The following is a 21,550-nucleotide window of genomic DNA, read 5'->3' as shown; positions in this document are numbered from 1 at the left end:
TGAGTTTAAAAGGCTGCTGTTGATAACAAGGACATTTGCTAAATAGATGGTGTGTGTGCAACAATATACTGAAAGGTCAATTATATTGTGCAGCTTATCTCACCACCTGTAGTTATTTAGGTGAAAGCTCCAAAATGCTTGCCTAATATGTCTGTTTATCCAAAAGGAAGTAAAAAGGGAGAGCTAGAAAGATAGCATTGCATCACATTACATGGCAATGCAATGCACAGTTGCTGAAGTTGAACCAAAATGAGCTTGTAATCTGGCTTCTGCAACTTTGAACATGAAAAATCCAATGAGGAGAAGAAAAGCAAAGCCAAAGAGTCCATCCCAAAATCCGACAAACAAGCAAAATGAACAAAAAACATTGAATTCAATTTTTTCTGATTTTAGAAACTGCATTAAAGAAGGGGTGCACCGGTCCTGGAGATACTGCAATACCAGGTCAATGCGTGGAGTGGACAGAGCAAGCTCTTTTTCCATCTCCCTGTTCTAAAAATCCATTTAATATATGGTCCCCAGATAGGGGACGTATCAGATATTAAACTGATAAGAACAGATACTACACTTGATCTTAGCCAAAAGGCCGAGAAGCGATAACCAGAATTGGTTTCAAACTACGGAGCCACCCAAGGATCCTGAAAAGTCCATTTGTGGAGATGAGCTCCTGGACTCCCGTTAAGAAGACATGTTGTCAACCTCTAGATCCCTTACATGCCTGCACTTTTCGGCTTGCTGCTGCTGCAATCCACGCGTTTTAGATCTGCATAACTCCACCTCTTTAAACACAGCACCTTCACCCCCTGCTGTTCCCACCCGCCTCAACACCGTTGGAAGGGAGGAGAACCAATTAAGGCGGGGGGTGGGGTGGAACGAGCAGCTGTCTACCCTTAGCAGGAGGGCTCCTGATTACATACCTCTCCTGCTGCTGCTGCTGCTGGCTGTCCAGCAGCAGACTGAAGGTGGCTGCTGCTGTGCACAGGTATATAAAGGCTCAGAGCCTAATATGACACGCGCAGCCAGCGTTCCATTGCCACATTCCATCTACTGCAGGCAGGATACCTGGCTGGCTGAATGTCGCTGAGAAGCTCACAGAGACCGCCATAAGCAACAGTTTAACAGAATGCCACAGACTAATCAACCAAACTTTTTGGGTTGGGTTCTCTTTTATAGTCTGCAGGCATTAAATGAAAGAAGTCAGTGTTCCAGCAGAAGGAGACAACGTTTCAGAAAAGGCATTGTAGCAAACCAAAAAAGAAATTTTAAGCGCAGCAGAGTAACCAGCGCACATACCTGTTAGCTCAGGTGAGTTTAAAAGGCTGCTGTTGATAACAAGGGCATTTGCTAAATAGATGGTGTGTGTGCAACAATATACTGAAAGGTCAATTATATTGTGCAGCTTATCTCACCACCTGTAGTTATTTAGGTGAAAGCTCCAAAATGCTTGCCTAATATGTCTGTTTATCCAAAAGGAAGTAAAAAGGGAGAGCTAGAAAGATAGCATTGCATCACATTACATGGCAATGCAATGCACAGTTGCTGAAGTTGAACCAAAATGAGCTTGTAATCTGGCTTCTGCAACTTTGAACATGAAAAATCCAATGAGGAGAAGAAAAGCAAAGCCAAAGAGTCCATCCCAAAATCCGACAAACAAGCAAAATGAACAAAAAACATTGAATTCAATTCTTTCTGATTTTAGAAACTGCATTAAAGAAGGGGTGCACCGGTCCTGGAGATACTGCAATACCAGGTCAATGCGTGGAGTGGACAGAGCAAGCTCTTTTTCCATCTCCCTGTTCTAAAAATCCATTTAATATATGGTCCCCAGATAGGGGACGTATCAGATATTAAACTGATAAGAACAGATACTACACTTGATCTTAGCCAAAAGGCCGAGAAGCGATAACCAGAATTGGTTTCAAACTACGGAGCCACCCAAGGATCCTGAAAAGTCCATTTGTGGAGATGAGCTCCTGGACTCCCGTTAAGAAGACATGTTGTCAACCTCTAGATCCCTTACATGCCTGCACTTTTCGGCTTGCTGCTGCTGCAATCCACGCGTTTTAGATCTGCATAACTCCACCTCTTTAAACACAGCACCTTCACCCCCTGCTGTTCTCACCCGCCTCAACACCGTTGGAAGGGAGGAGAACCAATTAAGGCGGGGGGTGGGGTGGAACGAGCAGCTGTCTACCCTTAGCAGGAGGGCTCCTGATTACATACCTCTCCTGCTGCTGCTGCTGCTGGCTGTCCAGCAGCAGACTGAAGGTGGCTGCTGCTGTGCACAGGTATATAAAGGCTCAGAGCCTATTATGACACGCGCAGCCAGCGTTCCATTGCCACATTCCATCTACTGCAGGCAGGATACCTGGCTGGCTGAATGTCGCTGAGAAGCTCACAGAGACCGCCATAAGCAACAGTTTAACAGAATGCCACAGACTAATCAACCAAACTTTTTGGGTTGGGTTCTCTTTTATAGTCTGCAGGCATTAAATGAAAGAAGTCAGTGTTCCAGCAGAAGGAGACAACGTTTCAGAAAAGGCATTGTAGCAAACCAAAAAAGAAATTTTAAGCGCAGCAGAGTAACCAGCGCACATACCTGTTAGCTCAGGTGAGTTTAAAAGGCTGCTGTTGATAACAAGGGCATTTGCTAAATAGATGGTGTGTGTGCAACAATATACTGAAAGGTCAATTATATTGTGCAGCTTATCTCACCACCTGTAGTTATTTAGGTGAAAGCTCCAAAATGCTTGCCTAATATGTCTGTTTATCCAAAAGGAAATAAAAAGGGAGAGCTAGAAAGATAGCATTGCATCACATTACATGGCAATGCAATGCACAGTTGCTGAAGTTGAACCAAAATGAGCTTGTAATCTGGCTTCTGCAAGTTTGAACATGAAAAATCCAATGAGAAGAAGAAAAGCAAAGGCAAAGAGTCCATCCCAAAATCCGACAAACAAGCAAAATGAACAAAAAACATTGAATTCAATTCTTTCTGATTTTAGAAACTGCATTAAAGAAGGGGTGCACCGGTCCTGGAGATACTGCAATACCAGGTCAATGCGTGGAGTGGACAGAGCAAGCTCTTTTTCCATCTCCCTGTTCTAAAAATCCATTTAATATATGGTCCCCAGATAGGGGACGTATCAGATATTAAACTGATAAGAACAGATACTACACTTGATCTTAGCCAAAAGGCCGAGAAGCGATAACCAGAATTGGTTTCAAACTACGGAGCCACCCAAGGATCCTGAAAAGTCCATTTGTGGAGATGAGCTCCTGGACTCCCGTTAAGAAGACATGTTGTCAACCTCTAGATCCCTTACATGCCTGCACTTTTCGGCTTGCTGCTGCTGCAATCCACGCGTTTTAGATCTGCATAACTCCACCTCTTTAAACACAGCACCTTCACCCCCTGCTGTTCCCACCCGCCTCAACACCGTTGGAAGGGAGGAGAACCAATTAAGGCGGGGGGTGGGGTGGAACGAGCAGCTGTCTACCCTTAGCAGGAGGGCTCCTGATTACATACCTCTCCTGCTGCTGCTGCTGCTGGCTGTCCAGCAGCAGACTGAAGGTGGCTGCTGCTGTGCACAGGTATATAAAGGCTCAGAGCCTATTATGACACGCGCAGCCAGCGTTCCATTGCCACATTCCATCTACTGCAGGCAGGATACCTGGCTGGCTGAATGTCGCTGAGAAGCTCACAGAGACCGCCATAAGCAACAGTTTAACAGAATGCCACAGACTAATCAACCAAACTTTTTGGGTTGGGTTCTCTTTTATAGTCTGCAGGCATTAAATGAAAGAAGTCAGTGTTCCAGCAGAAGGAGACAACGTTTCAGAAAAGGCATTGTAGCAAACCAAAAAAGAAATTTTAAGCGCAGCAGAGTAACCAGCGCACATACCTGTTAGCTCAGGTGAGTTTAAAAGGCTGCTGTTGATAACAAGGGCATTTGCTAAATAGATGGTGTGTGTGCAACAATATACTGAAAGGTCAATTATATTGTGCAGCTTATCTCACCACCTGTAGTTATTTAGGTGAAAGCTCCAAAATGCTTGCCTAATATGTCTGTTTATCCAAAAGGAAGTAAAAAGGGAGAGCTAGAAAGATAGCATTGCATCACATTACATGGCAATGCAATGCACAGTTGCTGAAGTTGAACCAAAATGAGCTTGTAATCTGGCTTCTGCAACTTTGAACATGAAAAATCCAATGAGGAGAAGAAAAGCAAAGCCAAAGAGTCCATCCCAAAATCCGACAAACAAGCAAAATGAACAAAAAACATTGAATTCAATTCTTTCTGATTTTAGAAACTGCATTAAAGAAGGGGTGCACCGGTCCTGGAGATACTGCAATACCAGGTCAATGCGTGGAGTGGACAGAGCAAGCTCTTTTTCCATCTCCCTGTTCTAAAAATCCATTTAATATATGGTCCCCAGATAGGGGACGTATCAGATATTAAACTGATAAGAACAGATACTACACTTGATCTTAGCCAAAAGGCCGAGAAGCGATAACCAGAATTGGTTTCAAACTACGGAGCCACCCAAGGATCCTGAAAAGTCCATTTGTGGAGATGAGCTCCTGGACTCCCGTTAAGAAGACATGTTGTCAACCTCTAGATCCCTTACATGCCTGCACTTTTCGGCTTGCTGCTGCTGCAATTCACGCGTTTTAGATCTGCATAACTCCACCTCTTTAAACACAGCACCTTCACCCCCTGCTGTTCCCACCCGCCTCAACACCGTTGGAAGGGAGGAGAACCAATTAAGGCGGGGGGTGGGGTGGAACGAGCAGCTGTCTACCCTTAGCAGGAGGGCTCCTGATTACATACCTCTCCTGCTGCTGCTGCTGCTGGCTGTCCAGCAGCAGACTGAAGGTGGCTGCTGCTGTGCACAGGTATATAAAGGCTCAGAGCCTATTATGACACGCGCAGCCAGCGTTCCATTGCCACATTCCATCTACTGCAGGCAGGATACCTGGCTGGCTGAATGTCGCTGAGAAGCTCACAGAGACCGCCATAAGCAACAGTTTAACAGAATGCCACAGACTAATCAACCAAACTTTTTGGGTTGGGTTCTCTTTTATAGTCTGCAGGCATTAAATGAAAGAAGTCAGTGTTCCAGCAGAAGGAGACAACGTTTCAGAAAAGACATTGTAGCAAACCAAAAAAGAAATTTTAAGCGCAGCAGAGTAACCAGCGCACATACCTGTTAGCTCAGGTGAGTTTAAAAGGCTGCTGTTGATAACAAGGGCATTTGCTAAATAGATGGTGTGTGTGCAACAATATACTGAAAGGTCAATTATATTGTGCAGCTTATCTCACCACCTGTAGTTATTTAGGTGAAAGCTCCAAAATGCTTGCCTAATATGTCTGTTTATCCAAAAGGAAGTAAAAAGGGAGAGCTAGAAAGATAGCATTGCATCACATTACATGGCAATGCAATGCACAGTTGCTGAAGTTGAACCAAAATGAGCTTGTAATCTGGCTTCTGCAACTTTGAACATGAAAAATCCAATGAGGAGAAGAAAAGCAAAGCCAAAGAGTCCATCCCAAAATCCGACAAACAAGCAAAATGAACAAAAAACATTGAATTCAATTCTTTCTGATTTTAGAAACTGCATTAAAGAAGGGGTGCACCGGTCCTGGAGATACTGCAATACCAGGTCAATGCGTGGAGTGGACAGAGCAAGCTCTTTTTCCATCTCCCTGTTCTAAAAATCCATTTAATATATGGTCCCCAGATAGGGGACGTATCAGATATTAAACTGATAAGAACAGATACTACACTTGATCTTAGCCAAAAGGCCGAGAAGCGATAACCAGAATTGGTTTCAAACTACGGAGCCACCCAAGGATCCTGAAAAGTCCATTTGTGGAGATGAGCTCCTGGACTCCCGTTAAGAAGACATGTTGTCAACCTCTAGATCCCTTACATGCCTGCACTTTTCGGCTTGCTGCTGCTGCAATCCACGCGTTTTAGATCTGCATAACTCCACCTCTTTAAACACAGCACCTTCACCCCCTGCTGTTCCCACCCGCCTCAACACCGTTGGAAGGGAGGAGAACCAATTAAGGCGGGGGGTGGGGTGGAACGAGCAGCTGTCTACCCTTAGCAGGAGGGCTCCTGATTACATACCTCTCCTGCTGCTGCTGCTGCTGGCTGTCCAGCAGCAGACTGAAGGTGGCTGCTGCTGTGCACAGGTATATAAAGGCTCAGAGCCTATTATGACACGCGCAGCCAGCGTTCCATTGCCACATTCCATCTACTGCAGGCAGGATACCTGGCTGGCTGAATGTCGCTGAGAAGCTCACAGAGACCGCCATAAGCAACAGTTTAACAGAATGCCACAGACTAATCAACCAAACTTTTTGGGTTGGGTTCTCTTTTATAGTCTGCAGGCATTAAATGAAAGAAGTCAGTGTTCCAGCAGAAGGAGACAACGTTTCAGAAAAGGCATTGTAGCAAACCAAAAAAGAAATTTTAAGCGCAGCAGAGTAACCAGCGCACATACCTGTTAGCTCAGGTGAGTTTAAAAGGCTGCTGTTGATAACAAGGGCATTTGCTAAATAGATGGTGTGTGTGCAACAATATACTGGAAGGTCAATTATATTGTGCAGCTTATCTCACCACCTGTAGTTATTTAGGTGAAAGCTCCAAAATGCTTGCCTAATATGTCTGTTTATCCAAAAGGAAGTAAAAAGGGAGAGCTAGAAAGATAGCATTGCATCACATTACATGGCAATGCAATGCACAGTTGCTGAAGTTGAACCAAAATGAGCTTGTAATCTGGCTTCTGCAACTTTGAACATGAAAAATCCAATGAGGAGAAGAAAAGCAAAGCCAAAGAGTCCATCCCAAAATCCGACAAACAAGCAAAATGAACAAAAAACATTGAATTCAATTCTTTCTGATTTTAGAAACTGCATTAAAGAAGGGGTGCACTGGTCCTGGAGATACTGCAATACCAGGTCAATGCGTGGAGTGGACAGAGCAAGCTCTTTTTCCATCTCCCTGTTCTAAAAATCCATTTAATATATGGTCCCCAGATAGGGGACGTATCAGATATTAAACTGATAAGAACAGATACTACACTTGATCTTAGCCAAAAGGCCGAGAAGCGATAACCAGAATTGGTTTCAAACTACGGAGCCACCCAAGGATCCTGAAAAGTCCATTTGTGGAGATGAGCTCCTGGACTCCCGTTAAGAAGACATGTTGTCAACCTCTAGATCCCTTACATGCCTGCACTTTTCGGCTTGCTGCTGCTGCAATCCACGCGTTTTAGATCTGCATAACTCCACCTCTTTAAACACAGCACCTTCACCCCCTGCTGTTCCCACCAGCCTCAACACCGTTGGAAGGGAGGAGAACCAATTAAGGCGGGGGGTGGGGTGGAACGAGCAGCTGTCTACCCTTAGCAGGAGGGCTCCTGATTACATACCTCTCCTGCTGCTGCTGCTGCTGGCTGTCCAGCAGCAGACTGAAGGTGGCTGCTGCTGTGCACAGGTATATAAAGGCTCAGAGCCTATTATGACACGCACAGCCAGCGTTCCATTGCCACATTCCATCTACTGCAGGCAGGATACCTGGCTGGCTGAATGTCGCTGAGAAGCTCACAGAGACCGCCATAAGCAACAGTTTAACAGAATGCCACAGACTAATCAACCAAACTTTTTGGGTTGGGTTCTCTTTTATAGTCTGCAGGCATTAAATGAAAGAAGTCAGTGTTCCAGCAGAAGGAGACAACGTTTCAGAAAAGGCATTGTAGCAAACCAAAAAAGAAATTTTAAGCGCAGCAGAGTAACCAGCGCACATACCTGTTAGCTCAGGTGAGTTTAAAAGGCTGCTGTTGATAACAAGGGCATTTGCTAAATAGATGGTGTGTGTGCAACAATATACTGAAAGGTCAATTATATTGTGCAGCTTATCTCACCACCTGTAGTTATTTAGGTGAAAGCTCCAAAATGCTTGCCTAATATGTCTGTTTATCCAAAAGGAAGCAAAAAGGGAGAGCTAGAAAGATAGCATTGCATCACATTACATGGCAATGCAATGCACAGTTGCTGAAGTTGAACCAAAATGAGCTTGTAATCTGGCTTCTGCAACTTTGAACATGAAAAATCCAATGAGGAGAAGAAAAGCAAAGCCAAAGAGTCCATCCCAAAATCCGACAAACAAGCAAAATGAACAAAAAACATTGAATTCAATTCTTTCTGATTTTAGAAACTGCATTAAAGAAGGGGTGCACCGGTCCTGGAGATACTGCAATACCAGGTCAATGCGTGGAGTGGACAGAGCAAGCTCTTTTTCCATCTCCCTGTTCTAAAAATCCATTTAATATATGGTCCCCAGATAGGGGACGTATCAGATATTAAACTGATAAGAACAGATTTTTTTTTTTTTTTTTTTTTCTTTTTGAAAGCCCGAATTCGTGTACAAAACCCGAGTGCGCTTAAAAAAGTGACAAGTGCCACAAAAAAAGTGCACTAGGATGCTGGTCTTCTTGAAACCCTCTCCAAAAGGAGAAGGGTCCCCCAAACCATTCCCCGTCCCTCCGAGCCAAAAGGCCACAGCGAGGAACAGGGACAAAAAGCCACCTCCAGCCGAAGCCAGAGGCGACCCAATCTTACCCCTGCACCTGCCCGAGTTCTCACCCGAGCAAGGCACTGGGAGCTAAAGACTGTGCTCCCCTCCCGGAAGAGGGGAGCCAACAACGCTCTCCTCCCGAAAGAGGAGAGCCAGGGGGGTTCAGGGGGGAGCGGAACCTGATGGCCACACACTCCCCCCCTAGACCTGCCAAGAGAGGAACTCGTAAGGGAACCGCATCCCGACAAAATCCTAGTAGGACGTGACACACGTGAATAAGTGGCCACACAGTGACAAAGAAATTAAATAAATAGTGAAGGTTTCACAGTATAATACTGCCCGGACCTTCGACCAGGAATTGAAAAATTCCCCATCCTAAGGCCAGAAGGCCCGGAATAAGGGTGTGTGCGAAGAAAGAAAATTTGAAGTGCTTGTGCAAATGTGCCATAAACTCAAGTGGGGTTCCCAATCCCAGTGAGTTAAGGCACCCCAGGGTCACCACTCCTGGGGCACTTCACACTTCGGGCTTTCGATCTTCCCCGGCCCAATGGCGTCGATCCTGGGGGGCCATGCTTTCCACCAGATGACTATATTAGCCACCTGGCGTACTAACAAGCGCCTAAACCCCAGTGTGCATAATGTATCAATCTACTAGGGCGGCCAACATCCAAAACCGCCTTTTCGAAAGATACTACACTTGATCTTAGCCAAAAGGCCGAGAAGCGATAACCAGAATTGGTTTCAAACTACGGAGCCACCCAAGGATCCTGAAAAGTCCATTTGTGGAGATGAGCTCCTGGACTCCCGTTAAGAAGACATGTTGTCAACCTCTAGATCCCTTACATGCCTGCACTTTTCGGCTTGCTGCTGCTGCAATCCACGCGTTTTAGATCTGCATAACTCCACCTCTTTAAACACAGCACCTTCACCCCCTGCTGTTCCCACCCGCCTCAACACCGTTGGAAGGGAGGAGAACCAATTAAGGCGGGGGGTGGGGTGGAACGAGCAGCTGTCTACCCTTAGCAGGAGGGCTCCTGATTACATACCTCTCCTGCTGCTGCTGCTGCTGGCTGTCCAGCAGCAGACTGAAGGTGGCTGCTGCTGTGCACAGGTATATAAAGGCTCAGAGCCTATTATGACACGCGCAGCCAGCGTTCCATTGCCACATTCCATCTACTGCAGGCAGGATACCTGGCTGGCTGAATGTCGCTGAGAAGCTCACAGAGACCGCCATAAGCAACAGTTTAACAGAATGCCACAGACTAATCAACCAAACTTTTTGGGTTGGGTTCTCTTTTATAGTCTGCAGGCATTAAATGAAAGAAGTCAGTGTTCCAGCAGAAGGAGACAACGTTTCAGAAAAGGCATTGTAGCAAACCAAAAAAGAAATTTTAAGCGCAGCAGAGTAACCAGCGCACATACCTGTTAGCTCAGGTGAGTTTAAAAGGCTGCTGTTGATAACAAGGGCATTTGCTAAATAGATGGTGTGTGTGCAACAATATACTGAAAGGTCAATTATATTGTGCAGCTTATCTCACCACCTGTAGTTATTTAGGTGAAAGCTCCAAAATGCTTGCCTAATATGTCTGTTTATCCAAAAGGAAGTAAAAAGGGAGAGCTAGAAAGATAGCATTGCATCACATTACATGGCAATGCAATGCCCAGTTGCTGAAGTTGAACCAAAATGAGCTTGTAATCTGGCTTCTGCAACTTTGAACATGAAAAATCCAATGAGGAGAAGAAAAGCAAAGCCAAAGAGTCCATCCCAAAATCCGACAAACAAGCAAAATGAACAAAAAACATTGAATTCAATTCTTTCTGATTTTAGAAACTGCATTAAAGAAGGGGTGCACCGGTCCTGGAGATACTGCAATACCAGGTCAATGCGTGGAGTGGACAGAGCAAGCTCTTTTTCCATCTCCCTGTTCTAAAAATCCATTTAATATATGGTCCCCAGATAGGGGACGTATCAGATATTAAACTGATAAGAACAGATACTACACTTGATCTTAGCCAAAAGGCCGAGAAGCGATAACCAGAATTGGTTTCAAACTACGGAGCCACCCAAGGATCCTGAAAAGTCCATTTGTGGAGATGAGCTCCTGGACTCCCGTTAAGAAGACATGTTGTCAACCTCTAGATCCCTTACATGCCTGCACTTTTCGGCTTGCTGCTGCTGCAATCCACGCGTTTTAGATCTGCATAACTCCACCTCTTTAAACACAGCACCTTCACCCCCTGCTGTTCCCACCCGCCTCAACACCGTTGGAAGGGAGGAGAACCAATTAAGGCGGGGGGTGGGGTGGAACGAGCAGCTGTCTACCCTTAGCAGGAGGGCTCCTGATTACATACCTCTCCTGCTGCTGCTGCTGCTGGCTGTCCAGCAGCAGACTGAAGGTGGCTGCTGCTGTGCACAGGTATATAAAGGCTCAGAGCCTATTATGACACGCGCAGCCAGCGTTCCATTGCCACATTCCATCTACTGCAGGCAGGATACCTGGCTGGCTGAATGTCGCTGAGAAGCTCACAGAGACCGCCATAAGCAACAGTTTAACAGAATGCCACAGACTAATCAACCAAACTTTTTGGGTTGGGTTCTCTTTTATAGTCTGCAGGCATTAAATGAAAGAAGTCAGTGTTCCAGCAGAAGGAGACAACGTTTCAGAAAAGGCATTGTAGCAAACCAAAAAAGAAATTTTAAGCGCAGCAGAGTAACCAGCGCACATACCTGTTAGCTCAGGTGAGTTTAAAAGGCTGCTGTTGATAACAAGGGCATTTGCTAAATAGATGGTGTGTGTGCAACAATATACTGAAAGGTCAATTATATTGTGCAGCTTATCTCACCACCTGTAGTTATTTAGGTGAAAGCTCCAAAATGCTTGCCTAATATGTCTGTTTATCCAAAAGGAAGTAAAAAGGGAGAGCTAGAAAGATAGCATTGCATCACATTACATGGCAATGCAATGCACAGTTGCTGAAGTTGAACCAAAATGAGCTTGTAATCTGGCTTCTGCAACTTTGAACATGAAAAATCCAATGAGGAGAAGAAAAGCAAAGCCAAAGAGTCCATCCCAAAATCCGACAAACAAGCAAAATGAACAAAAAACATTGAATTCAATTCTTTCTGATTTTAGAAACTGCATTAAAGAAGGGGTGCACCGGTCCTGGAGATACTGCAATACCAGGTCAATGCGTGGAGTGGACAGAGCAAGCTCTTTTTCCATCTCCCTGTTCTAAAAATCCATTTAATATATGGTCCCCAGATAGGGGACGTATCAGATATTAAACTGATAAGAACAGATACTACACTTGATCTTAGCCAAAAGGCCGAGAAGCGATAACCAGAATTGGTTTCAAACTACGGAGCCACCCAAGGATCCTGAAAAGTCCATTTGTGGAGATGAGCTCCTGGACTCCCGTTAAGAAGACATGTTGTCAACCTCTAGATCCCTTACATGCCTGCACTTTTCGGCTTGCTGCTGCTGCAATCCACGCGTTTTAGATCTGCATAACTCCACCTCTTTAAACACAGCACCTTCACCCCCTGCTGTTCCCACCCGCCTCAACACCGTTGGAAGGGAGGAGAACCAATTAAGGCGGGGGGTGGGGTGGAACGAGCAGCTGTCTACCCTTAGCAGGAGGGCTCCTGATTACATACCTCTCCTGCTGCTGCTGCTGCTGGCTGTCCAGCAGCAGACTGAAGGTGGCTGCTGCTGTGCACAGGTATATAAAGGCTCAGAGCCTATTATGACACGCGCAGCCAGCGTTCCATTGCCACATTCCATCTACTGCAGGCAGGATACCTGGCTGGCTGAATGTCGCTGAGAAGCTCACAGAGACCGCCATAAGCAACAGTTTAACAGAATGCCACAGACTAATCAACCAAACTTTTTGGGTTGGGTTCTCTTTTATAGTCTGCAGGCATTAAATGAAAGAAGTCAGTGTTCCAGCAGAAGGAGACAACGTTTCAGAAAAGGCATTGTAGCAAACCAAAAAAGAAATTTTAAGCGCAGCAGAGTAACCAGCGCACATACCTGTTAGCTCAGGTGAGTTTAAAAGGCTGCTGTTGATAACAAGGGCATTTGCTAAATAGATGGTGTGTGTGCAACAATATACTGAAAGGTCAATTATATTGTGCAGCTTATCTCACCACCTGTAGTTATTTAGGTGAAAGCTCCAAAATGCTTGCCTAATATGTCTGTTTATCCAAAAGGAAGTAAAAAGGGAGAGCTAGAAAGATAGCATTGCATCACATTACATGGCAATGCAATGCACAGTTGCTGAAGTTGAACCAAAATGAGCTTGTAATCTGGCTTCTGCAACTTTGAACATGAAAAATCCAATGAGGAGAAGAAAAGCAAAGCCAAAGAGTCCATCCCAAAATCCGACAAACAAGCAAAATGAACAAAAAACATTGAATTCAATTCTTTCTGATTTTAGAAACTGCATTAAAGAAGGGGTGCACCGGTCCTGGAGATACTGCAATACCAGGTCAATGCGTGGAGTGGACAGAGCAAGCTCTTTTTCCATCTCCCTGTTCTAAAAATCCATTTAATATATGGTCCCCAGATAGGGGACGTATCAGATATTAAACTGATAAGAACAGATACTACACTTGATCTTAGCCAAAAGGCCGAGAAGCGATAACCAGAATTGGTTTCAAACTACGGAGCCACCCAAGGATCCTGAAAAGTCCATTTGTGGAGATGAGCTCCTGGACTCCCGTTAAGAAGACATGTTGTCAACCTCTAGATCCCTTACATGCCTGCACTTTTCGGCTTGCTGCTGCTGCAATCCACGCGTTTTAGATCTGCATAACTCCACCTCTTTAAACACAGCACCTTCACCCCCTGCTGTTCCCACCCGCCTCAACACCGTTGGAAGGGAGGAGAACCAATTAAGGCGGGGGGTGGGGTGGAACGAGCAGCTGTCTACCCTTAGCAGGAGGGCTCCTGATTACATACCTCTCCTGCTGCTGCTGCTGCTGGCTGTCCAGCAGCAGACTGAAGGTGGCTGCTGCTGTACACAGGTAAATAAAGGCTCAGAGCCTATTATGACACGCGCAGCCAGCGTTCCATTGCCACATTCCATCTACTGCAGGCAGGATACCTGGCTGGCTGAATGTCGCTGAGAAGCTCACAGAGACCGCTATAAGCAACAGTTTAACAGAATGCCACAGACTAATCAACCAAACTTTTTGGGTTGGGTTCTCTTTTATAGTCTGCAGGCATTAAATGAAAGAAGTCAGTGTTCCAGCAGAAGGAGACAACGTTTCAGAAAAGGCATTGTAGCAAACCAAAAAAGAAATTTTAAGCGCAGCAGAGTAACCAGCGCACATACCTGTTAGCTCAGGTGAGTTTAAAATCTGCTGTTGATAACAAGGGCATTTGCTAAATAGATGGTGTGTGTGCAACAATATACTGAAAGGTCAATTATATTGTGCAGCTTATCTCACCACCTGTAGTTATTTAGGTGAAAGCTCCAAAATGCTTGCCTAATATGTCTGTTTATCCAAAAGGAAGTAAAAAGGGAGAGCTTGAAAGATAGCATTGCATCACATTACATGGCAATGCAATGCACAGTTGCTGAAGTTGAACCAAAATGAGCTTGTAATCTGGCTTCTGCAACTTTGAACATGAAAAATCCAATGAGGAGAAGAAAAGCAAAGCCAAAGAGTCCATCCCAAAATCCGACAAACAAGCAAAATGAACAAAAAACATTGAATTCAATTCTTTCTGATTTTAGAAACTGCATTAAAGAAGGGGTGCACCGGTCCTGGAGATACTGCAATACCAGGTCAATGCGTGGAGTGGACAGAGCAAGCTCTTTTTCCATCTCCCTGTTCTAAAAATCCATTTAATATATGGTCCCCAGATAGGGGATGTATCAGATATTAAACTGATAAGAACAGATACTACACTTGATCTTAGCCAAAAGGCCGAGAAGCGATAACCAGAATTGGTTTCAAACTACGGAGCCACCCAAGGATCCTGAAAAGTCCATTTGTGGAGATGAGCTCCTGGACTCCCGTTAAGAAGACATGTTGTCAACCTCTAGATCCCTTACATGCCTGCACTTTTCGGCTTGCTGCTGCTGCAATCCACGCGTTTTAGATCTGCATAACTCCACCTCTTTAAACACAGCACCTTCACCCCCTGCTGTTCCCACCCGCCTCAACACCGTTGGAAGGGAGGAGAACCAATTAAGGCGGGGGGTGGGGTGGAACGAGCAGCTGTCTACCCTTAGCAGGAGGGCTCCTGATTACATACCTCTCCTGCTGCTGCTGCTGCTGGCTGTCCAGCAGCAGACTGAAGGTGGCTGCTGCTGTGCACAGGTATATAAAGGCTCAGAGCCTATTATGACACGCGCAGCCAGCGTTCCATTGCCACATTCCATCTACTGCAGGCAGGATACCTGGCTGGCTGAATGTCGCTGAGAAGCTCACAGAGACCGCCATAAGCAACAGTTTAACAGAATGCCACAGACTAATCAACCAAACTTTTTGGGTTGGGTTCTCTTTTATAGTCTGCAGGCATTAAATGAAAGAAGTCAGTGTTCCAGCAGAAGGAGACAACGTTTCAGAAAAGGCATTGTAGCAAACCAAAAAAGAAATTTTAAGCGCAGCAGAGTAACCAGCGCACATACCTGTTAGCTCAGGTGAGTTTAAAAGGCTGCTGTTGATAACAAGGGCATTTGCTAAATAGATGGTGTGTGTGCAACAATATACTGAAAGGTCAATTATATTGTGCAGCTTATCTCACCACCTGTAGTTATTTAGGTGAAAGCTCCAAAATGCTTGCCTAATATGTCTGTTTATCCAAAAGGAAGTAAAAAGGGAGAGCTAGAAAGATAGCATTGCATCACATTACATGGCAATGCAATGCACAGTTGCTGAAGTTGAACCAAAATGAGCTTGTAATCTGGCTTCTGCAACTTTGAACATGAAAAATCCAATGAGGAGAAGAAAAACAAAGCCAAAGAGTCCATCCCAAAATCCGACAAACAAGCAAAATGAACAAAAAACATTGAATTCAATTCTTTCTGATTTTAGAAACTGCATTAAAGAAGGGGTGCACCGGTCCTGGAGATACTGCAATACCAGGTCAATGCGTGGAGTGGACAGAGCAAGCTCTTTTTCCATCTCCCTGTTCTAAAAATCCATTTAATATATGGTCCCCAGATAGGGGATGTATCAGATATTAAACTGATAAGAACAGATACTACACTTGATCTTAGCCAAAAGGCCGAGAAGCGATAACCAGAATTGGTTTCAAACTACGGAGCCACCCAAGGATCCTGAAAAGTCCATTTGTGGAGATGAGCTCCTGGACTCCCGTTAAGAAGACATGTTGTCAACCTCTAGATCCCTTACATGCCTGCACTTTTCGGCTTGCTGCTGCTGCAATCCACGCGTTTTAGATCTGCATAACTCCACCTCTTTAAACACAGCACCTTCACCCCCTGCTGTTCCCACCCGCCTCAACACCGTTGGAAGGGAGGAGAACCAATTAAGGCGGGGGGTGGGGTGGAACGAGCAGCTGTCTACCCTTAGCAGGAGGGCTCCTGATTACATACCTCTCCTGCTGCTGCTGCTGGCTGTCCAGCAGCAGACTGAAGGTGGCTGCTGCTGTGCACAGGTATATAAAGGCTCAGAGCCTATTATGACACGCGCAGCCAGCGTTCCATTGCCACATTCCATCTACTGCAGGCAGGATACCTGGCTGGCTGAATGTCGCTGAGAAGCTCACAGAAACCGCCATAAGCAACAGTTTAACAGAATGCCACAGACTAATCAACCAAACTTTTTGGGTTGGGTTCTCTTTTATAGTCTGCAGGCATTAATTGAAAGAAGTCAGTGTTCCAGCAGAAGGAGACAACGTTTCAGAAAAGGCATTGTAGCAAACCAAAAAAGAAATTTTAAGCGCAGCAGAGTAACCAGCGCACATACCTGTTAGCTCAGGTGAGTTTAAAAGGCTGCTGTTGATAACAAGGGCATTTGCTAAATAGATGGTGTGTGTGCAACAATATACTGAAAGGTCAATTATATTGTGCAGCTTATCTCACCACCTGTAGTTATTTAGGTGAAAGCTCCAAAATGCTTGCCTAATATGTCTGTTTATCCAAAAGGAAGTAAAAAGGGAGAGCTAGAAAGATAGCATTGCATCACATTACATGGCAATGCAATGCACAGTTGCTGAAGTTGAACCAAAATGAGCTTGTAATCTGGCTTCTGCAACTTTGAACATGAAAAATCCAATGAGGAGAAGAAAAGCAAAGCCAAAGAGTCCATCCCAAAATCCGACAAACAAGCAAAATGAACAAAAAACATTGAATTCAATTCTTTCTGATTTTAGAAACTGCATTAAAGAAGGGGTGCACCGGTCCTGGAGATACTGCAATACCAGGTCAATGCGTGGAGTGGACAGAGCAAGCTCTTTTTCCATCTCCCTGTTCTAAAAATCCATTTAATATATGGTCCCCAGATAGGGGACGTATCAGATATTAAACTGATAAGAACAGATACTACACTTGATCTTAGCCAAAAGGCCGAGAAGCGATAACCAGAATTGGTTTCAAACTACGGAGCCACCCAAGGATCCTGAAAAGTCCATTTGTGGAGATGAGCTCCTGGACTCCCGTTAAGAAGACATGTTGTCAACCTCTAGATCCCTTACATGCCTGCACTTTTCGGCTTGCTGCTGCTGCAATCCACGCGTTTTAGATCTGCATAACTCCACCTCTTTAAACACAGCACCTTCACCCCCTGCTGTTCCCACCCGCCTCAACACCGTTGGAAGGGAGGAGAACCAATTAAGGCGGGGGGTGGGGTGGAACGAGCAGCTGTCTACCCTTAGCAGGAGGGCTCCTGATTACATACCTCTCCTGCTGCTGCTGCTGCTGGCTGTCCAGCAGCAGACTGAAGGTGGCTGCTGCTGTGCACAGGTATATAAAGGCTCAGAGCCTATTATGACACGCGCAGCCAGCGTTCCATTGCCACATTCCATCTACTGCAGGCAGGATACCTGGCTGGCTGAATGTCGCTGAGAAGCTCACAGAGACCGCCATAAGCAACAGTTTAACAGAATGCCACAGACTAATCAACCAAACTTTTTGGGTTGGGTTCTCTTTTATAGTCTGCAGGCATTAAATGAAAGAAGTCAGTGTTCCAGCAGAAGGAGACAACGTTTCAGAAAAGGCATTGTAGCAAACCAAAAAAGAAATTTTAAGCGCAGCAGAGTAACCAGCGCACATACCTGTTAGCTCAGGTGAGTTTAAAAGGCTGCTGTTGATAACAAGGGCATTTGCTAAATAGATGGTGTGTGTGCAACAATATACTGAAAGGTCAATTATATTGTGCAGCTTATCTCACCACCTGTAGTTATTTAGGTGAAAGCTCCAAAATGCTTGCCTAATATGTCTGTTTATCCAAAAGGAAGTAAAAAGGGAGAGCTAGAAAGATAGCATTGCATCACATTACATGGCAATGCAATGCACAGTTGCTGAAGTTGAACCAAAATGAGCTTGTAATCTGGCTTCTGCAACTTTGAACATGAAAAATCCAATGAGGAGAAGAAAAGCAAAGCCAAAGAGTCCATCCCAAAATCCGACAAACAAGCAAAATGAACAAAAAACATTGAATTCAATTCTTTCTGATTTTAGAAACTGCATTAAAGAAGGGGTGCACCGGTCCTGGAGATACTGCAATACCAGGTCAATGCGTGGAGTGGACAGAGCAAGCTCTTTTTCCATCTCCCTGTTCTAAAAATCCATTAAATATATGGTCCCCAGATAGGGGACGTATCAGATATTAAACTGATAAGAACAGATTTTTTTTTAATTTGGCTATCCCCTGCAGAGGGATAAAACCGTTTATTAAAATTTTAACAAATTACAAGCATAATTACACAAATACCAAACGTTAAAAGACAAATGAAATTTACAAAACAAAAAAATACAAAGATTTTAAATAATTAGGTTCCATTGGTCAACAAGCCATTTTTTGGAAATATGTATATTCTTCTTTTTGTCAATTAAATAATAAGTATACATTTCACATAAACATAAACTTAAAACATCATTCACTGATAAAACATCTTGTTTAAAAATAGCAATGTTGCGCGCTTTCCAGAGAGATGACTTGGCGCAGTTCACTGTCTTCCAAGCCATTGTGTACTGGTCCATTATGGGGCATTCCATAAGTCCGTATAGCACAGTTTTATATGTAAAGTCCTTGAGGTCTGCCACCCTTTCCAGTAGGGGGAGCAGTCTTCTCCAGAAATCCTTTGCAAAATTACATGTCCATAATAGATGTTCCACCGTTTCCTCGTCTTGGCATCCGGCTCTTGGGCAGATGGCAGACCTCACAAATCCTCTTCTGTATTGGAATGCCCGGCAAGGAAGACAGCGGTGCATGCCACTCCAAGCCAGATCTCTCTGTTCATTAAAAAGATAAAAAACGTTAATCATTTTCCAGATAGACATAGATTTGTCATCATCATATCTGTCAACATTACATATTTCCTCACTTTTACGTATTTCTTTAATTAGTTTCTTACTATTTCTTAATTCCTCTATTTTCTTAGTCCCTAAATTAAAATCGGACACTATTTTCCTTAAAATCTCATAATGCGTCGACAAATTAAAAGCATGGGGCACAGATATATTAACTTCATACCATCCAAACTTTCTCATAAAAAATCCTGTATTAAAACGCATAAAAAAGGACCAATAGTGATTCTTAAAAAGGGCATTAAAACAGTAAACGAACAGATGGATTAAAAGAAACCTATTAAAATCTGGAAAATCTTTACCACCTTTTACTTTTGATTTCATCACGATTTCTCTTTTCAGCTTTTCCATTTTTGAGTTCCAAAAGAAGGTAAAACAGGTTTTGGTTATCTTTTTTAAAACATTAACAGGCGGGGGGAAAACCATGCTAAGATACAATAAAAGAGGTAAAATCACCATCTTTAAAACCAATACTTTACCCTCCATTGTAAGTCTCCTCATGTTCCACATACATATTTTCGTATTTACTTTCTGTGTAACTGTTTCCCAACTATTATAACCATCATTATTTTCAGTGAATGATATACCTAAAATGGAAATGGATTCGGAGACATTAATTGGTACATCACGTAAAATCATCCCCCCAACACTTAAAATGTTACACTTATTAAAATTGATTTTAAAACCAGAAGCTAGGCAAAAGGATTGCAATTGATGGAGAGTGGCCGTAAGTGATGGTGCATCTGTACACAAGACCGCCACGTCATCCATGTAGCCTACAACCTTGGCCTCCAAACCACCGCTTCCAGGCAGAGGGACACCGCATATCTGTTTATTTTGGCGTATTGCACATAACATTGGTTCCAGTGCACAGATAAACAGTAGGGGGGACAGAGGGCATCCCTGTTTCACCCCTGACCGTAAAAATACCTCTTGTGTCTTAAAACCATTCACTAAAATCTTACTTGTACAATCCTTGTAAAATGCTTTAAGCGATAGTAAAAACCCTTCTGGTATGCCCATTTTCTCTAAAACTTTAAAAAGATAAAAGTGTGAGACACGGTCAAATGCTTTTTCAAAATCAATAGATAAAATCGCCATTTTCCCCTTTCTGTCTTTCACATCCTCAATACAGTCTTTCACTAAATTCAGATTGTCCCATATACTGCGCCCCGGCACCCCACACACTTGATTAGAATGAATAACTTTGCTGATGACTTCTTTTAGACGATTTGCACAAATTTTAGCCATTATTTTATAGTCACAATTTAAAAGTGTTATTGGTCTCCAGTTTTCTAATTTTGATTTATCGCCTTTTTTGTATAGGAGGGAGACTTCACCTTTCTTCCAGGAATTTAATAAAACCTTATTATTAAAAACCTCAGTAAACAAATAAAACAAATCATCTTTTAAAATATCATAAAAACATACATAAAATTCTATTGGGATGCCATCAGGACCAGGGACCTTTCCAGTTTTAAAACTTTTAATAGTTTTTAACACTTCTTGTTCCGTTAAAACTTGGGATAAAAACTCTTGGGATGCGGGATCTAAAACAGCTGTTAGTCCTTGCAGCGAATCATCCATTAATTTATTATCTATATTTTTTCCATTAAAAAGATTAGAAAAAAACCCCTCAACTTTACCCAGCATATTTTTTATATTATTCTCACCATCTATATGGTCAATTATCACTTTTTCTTTTTTATTTTTCCTAAAAAAATATCTGGAACACTTTTCATTTTCTTCTATATGTTGTACTCTAGAACGAAAAATTATCTCTTTTCCTTTTTGTTCTAGCCATTTTGAAATCTCTTCTTTTAAGTTTGAAATATCAAGTTGTACATCTATCCCATTGTCTCTGAGCTTAAATAATGTTTGTAGGCGGGTATTTAAAATTCTATATTCTTCATATTTTTCTTTGGCTCTACATATACTCTTTTTAATAAAAAAGTCTTTTATTTTTACTTTCATTCTATCCCACCATACACTCATAGTCTCATTTGTTTTTTTCCCTTTTCTACATTTCCTATAAAACTCAATAAAATCTGATAAAATCTGCGGGTCGGTTGAAAGGGATATGTTCATTTTCCAGCTTTTCTTACCACATTTTTTGTTGTCATTTACTTTTATGGTAAAGGATAAAAGTTTATGGTCTGAAAATATATTAGTTAAAACTTCACATTTGGCAGGTATTGTTTTATCTGAACCAAAAATAAAATCAATCCTAGAGCTACAATTAGCATTGCTCCAAGTGAAACCGGCGTCCTCTGGGCTATCACTATGACACTCTTTATATATGTCTATCAATTTAGCATCTTTGACTATATCATGTAGCATACCTGAGGTTTTATCGTAGTTCCTGCTTACAGAGCTGGAGCGCCGGTTTTCACCTTTTAAAACACAATTAAAATCCCCTGCTAAGATAAAAGGTTCAGAGTTATTAATA

General features: G+C 43.4%; 14 non-coding genes and 1 pseudogene across 14 annotated transcripts; all 15 read right to left on the bottom strand.

Moving 5' to 3' along the window:
* Nucleotides 1-407: 407 nt before the first annotated feature.
* Nucleotides 408-598, bottom strand: LOC141149064 (U2 spliceosomal RNA). Its single transcript, XR_012245377.1, has one exon. It is a non-coding gene; the product is annotated as a U2 spliceosomal RNA (small nuclear RNA).
* Nucleotides 599-1,713: 1,115 nt separating this feature from the next.
* On the bottom strand, nt 1,714-1,904 carry LOC141149062 (U2 spliceosomal RNA). The gene has a single exon (XR_012245375.1). It is a non-coding gene; the product is annotated as a U2 spliceosomal RNA (small nuclear RNA).
* Nucleotides 1,905-3,019: 1,115 nt separating this feature from the next.
* On the bottom strand, nt 3,020-3,210 carry LOC141149061 (U2 spliceosomal RNA). The gene has a single exon (XR_012245374.1). It is a non-coding gene; the product is annotated as a U2 spliceosomal RNA (small nuclear RNA).
* A 1,115-nt stretch (nt 3,211-4,325) lies between these two features.
* Nucleotides 4,326-4,516, bottom strand: LOC141149060 (U2 spliceosomal RNA). The gene has a single exon (XR_012245372.1). It is a non-coding gene; the product is annotated as a U2 spliceosomal RNA (small nuclear RNA).
* A 1,115-nt stretch (nt 4,517-5,631) lies between these two features.
* LOC141149059 (U2 spliceosomal RNA) lies at nt 5,632-5,822 on the bottom strand. The gene has a single exon (XR_012245371.1). It is a non-coding gene; the product is annotated as a U2 spliceosomal RNA (small nuclear RNA).
* Nucleotides 5,823-6,937: 1,115 nt separating this feature from the next.
* LOC141150689 (U2 spliceosomal RNA) lies at nt 6,938-7,128 on the bottom strand. The gene has a single exon (XR_012246823.1). It is a non-coding gene; the product is annotated as a U2 spliceosomal RNA (small nuclear RNA).
* Nucleotides 7,129-8,243: 1,115 nt separating this feature from the next.
* On the bottom strand, nt 8,244-8,434 carry LOC141150732 (U2 spliceosomal RNA). Its single transcript, XR_012246855.1, has one exon. It is a non-coding gene; the product is annotated as a U2 spliceosomal RNA (small nuclear RNA).
* A 793-nt stretch (nt 8,435-9,227) lies between these two features.
* On the bottom strand, nt 9,228-9,319 carry LOC141151269 (U2 spliceosomal RNA; annotated as a pseudogene).
* Nucleotides 9,320-10,434: 1,115 nt separating this feature from the next.
* Nucleotides 10,435-10,625, bottom strand: LOC141149058 (U2 spliceosomal RNA). The gene has a single exon (XR_012245370.1). It is a non-coding gene; the product is annotated as a U2 spliceosomal RNA (small nuclear RNA).
* A 1,115-nt stretch (nt 10,626-11,740) lies between these two features.
* On the bottom strand, nt 11,741-11,931 carry LOC141149057 (U2 spliceosomal RNA). The gene has a single exon (XR_012245369.1). It is a non-coding gene; the product is annotated as a U2 spliceosomal RNA (small nuclear RNA).
* A 1,115-nt stretch (nt 11,932-13,046) lies between these two features.
* LOC141149056 (U2 spliceosomal RNA) lies at nt 13,047-13,237 on the bottom strand. Its single transcript, XR_012245368.1, has one exon. It is a non-coding gene; the product is annotated as a U2 spliceosomal RNA (small nuclear RNA).
* A 1,114-nt stretch (nt 13,238-14,351) lies between these two features.
* LOC141149693 (U2 spliceosomal RNA) lies at nt 14,352-14,542 on the bottom strand. The gene has a single exon (XR_012245983.1). It is a non-coding gene; the product is annotated as a U2 spliceosomal RNA (small nuclear RNA).
* Nucleotides 14,543-15,657: 1,115 nt separating this feature from the next.
* LOC141149692 (U2 spliceosomal RNA) lies at nt 15,658-15,848 on the bottom strand. Its single transcript, XR_012245982.1, has one exon. It is a non-coding gene; the product is annotated as a U2 spliceosomal RNA (small nuclear RNA).
* Nucleotides 15,849-16,960: 1,112 nt separating this feature from the next.
* LOC141149055 (U2 spliceosomal RNA) lies at nt 16,961-17,151 on the bottom strand. The gene has a single exon (XR_012245367.1). It is a non-coding gene; the product is annotated as a U2 spliceosomal RNA (small nuclear RNA).
* A 1,115-nt stretch (nt 17,152-18,266) lies between these two features.
* Nucleotides 18,267-18,454, bottom strand: LOC141150623 (U2 spliceosomal RNA). The gene has a single exon (XR_012246773.1). It is a non-coding gene; the product is annotated as a U2 spliceosomal RNA (small nuclear RNA).
* Between the last annotated feature and the right edge of the window lie 3,096 nt (nt 18,455-21,550).

The sequence above is a fragment of the Phyllobates terribilis genome, unplaced genomic scaffold (genome assembly GCF_046119375.1).
Source record: "Phyllobates terribilis strain yellow unplaced genomic scaffold, ASM4611937v1 Scaffold_5__5_contigs__length_657084704, whole genome shotgun sequence".
Classification (NCBI taxonomy): Eukaryota; Metazoa; Chordata; class Amphibia; order Anura; family Dendrobatidae; genus Phyllobates; species Phyllobates terribilis.
The sequence above is the reverse complement of the archived record's forward strand: the minus strand, read 5'-3'. Positions and strand labels throughout refer to the sequence as shown.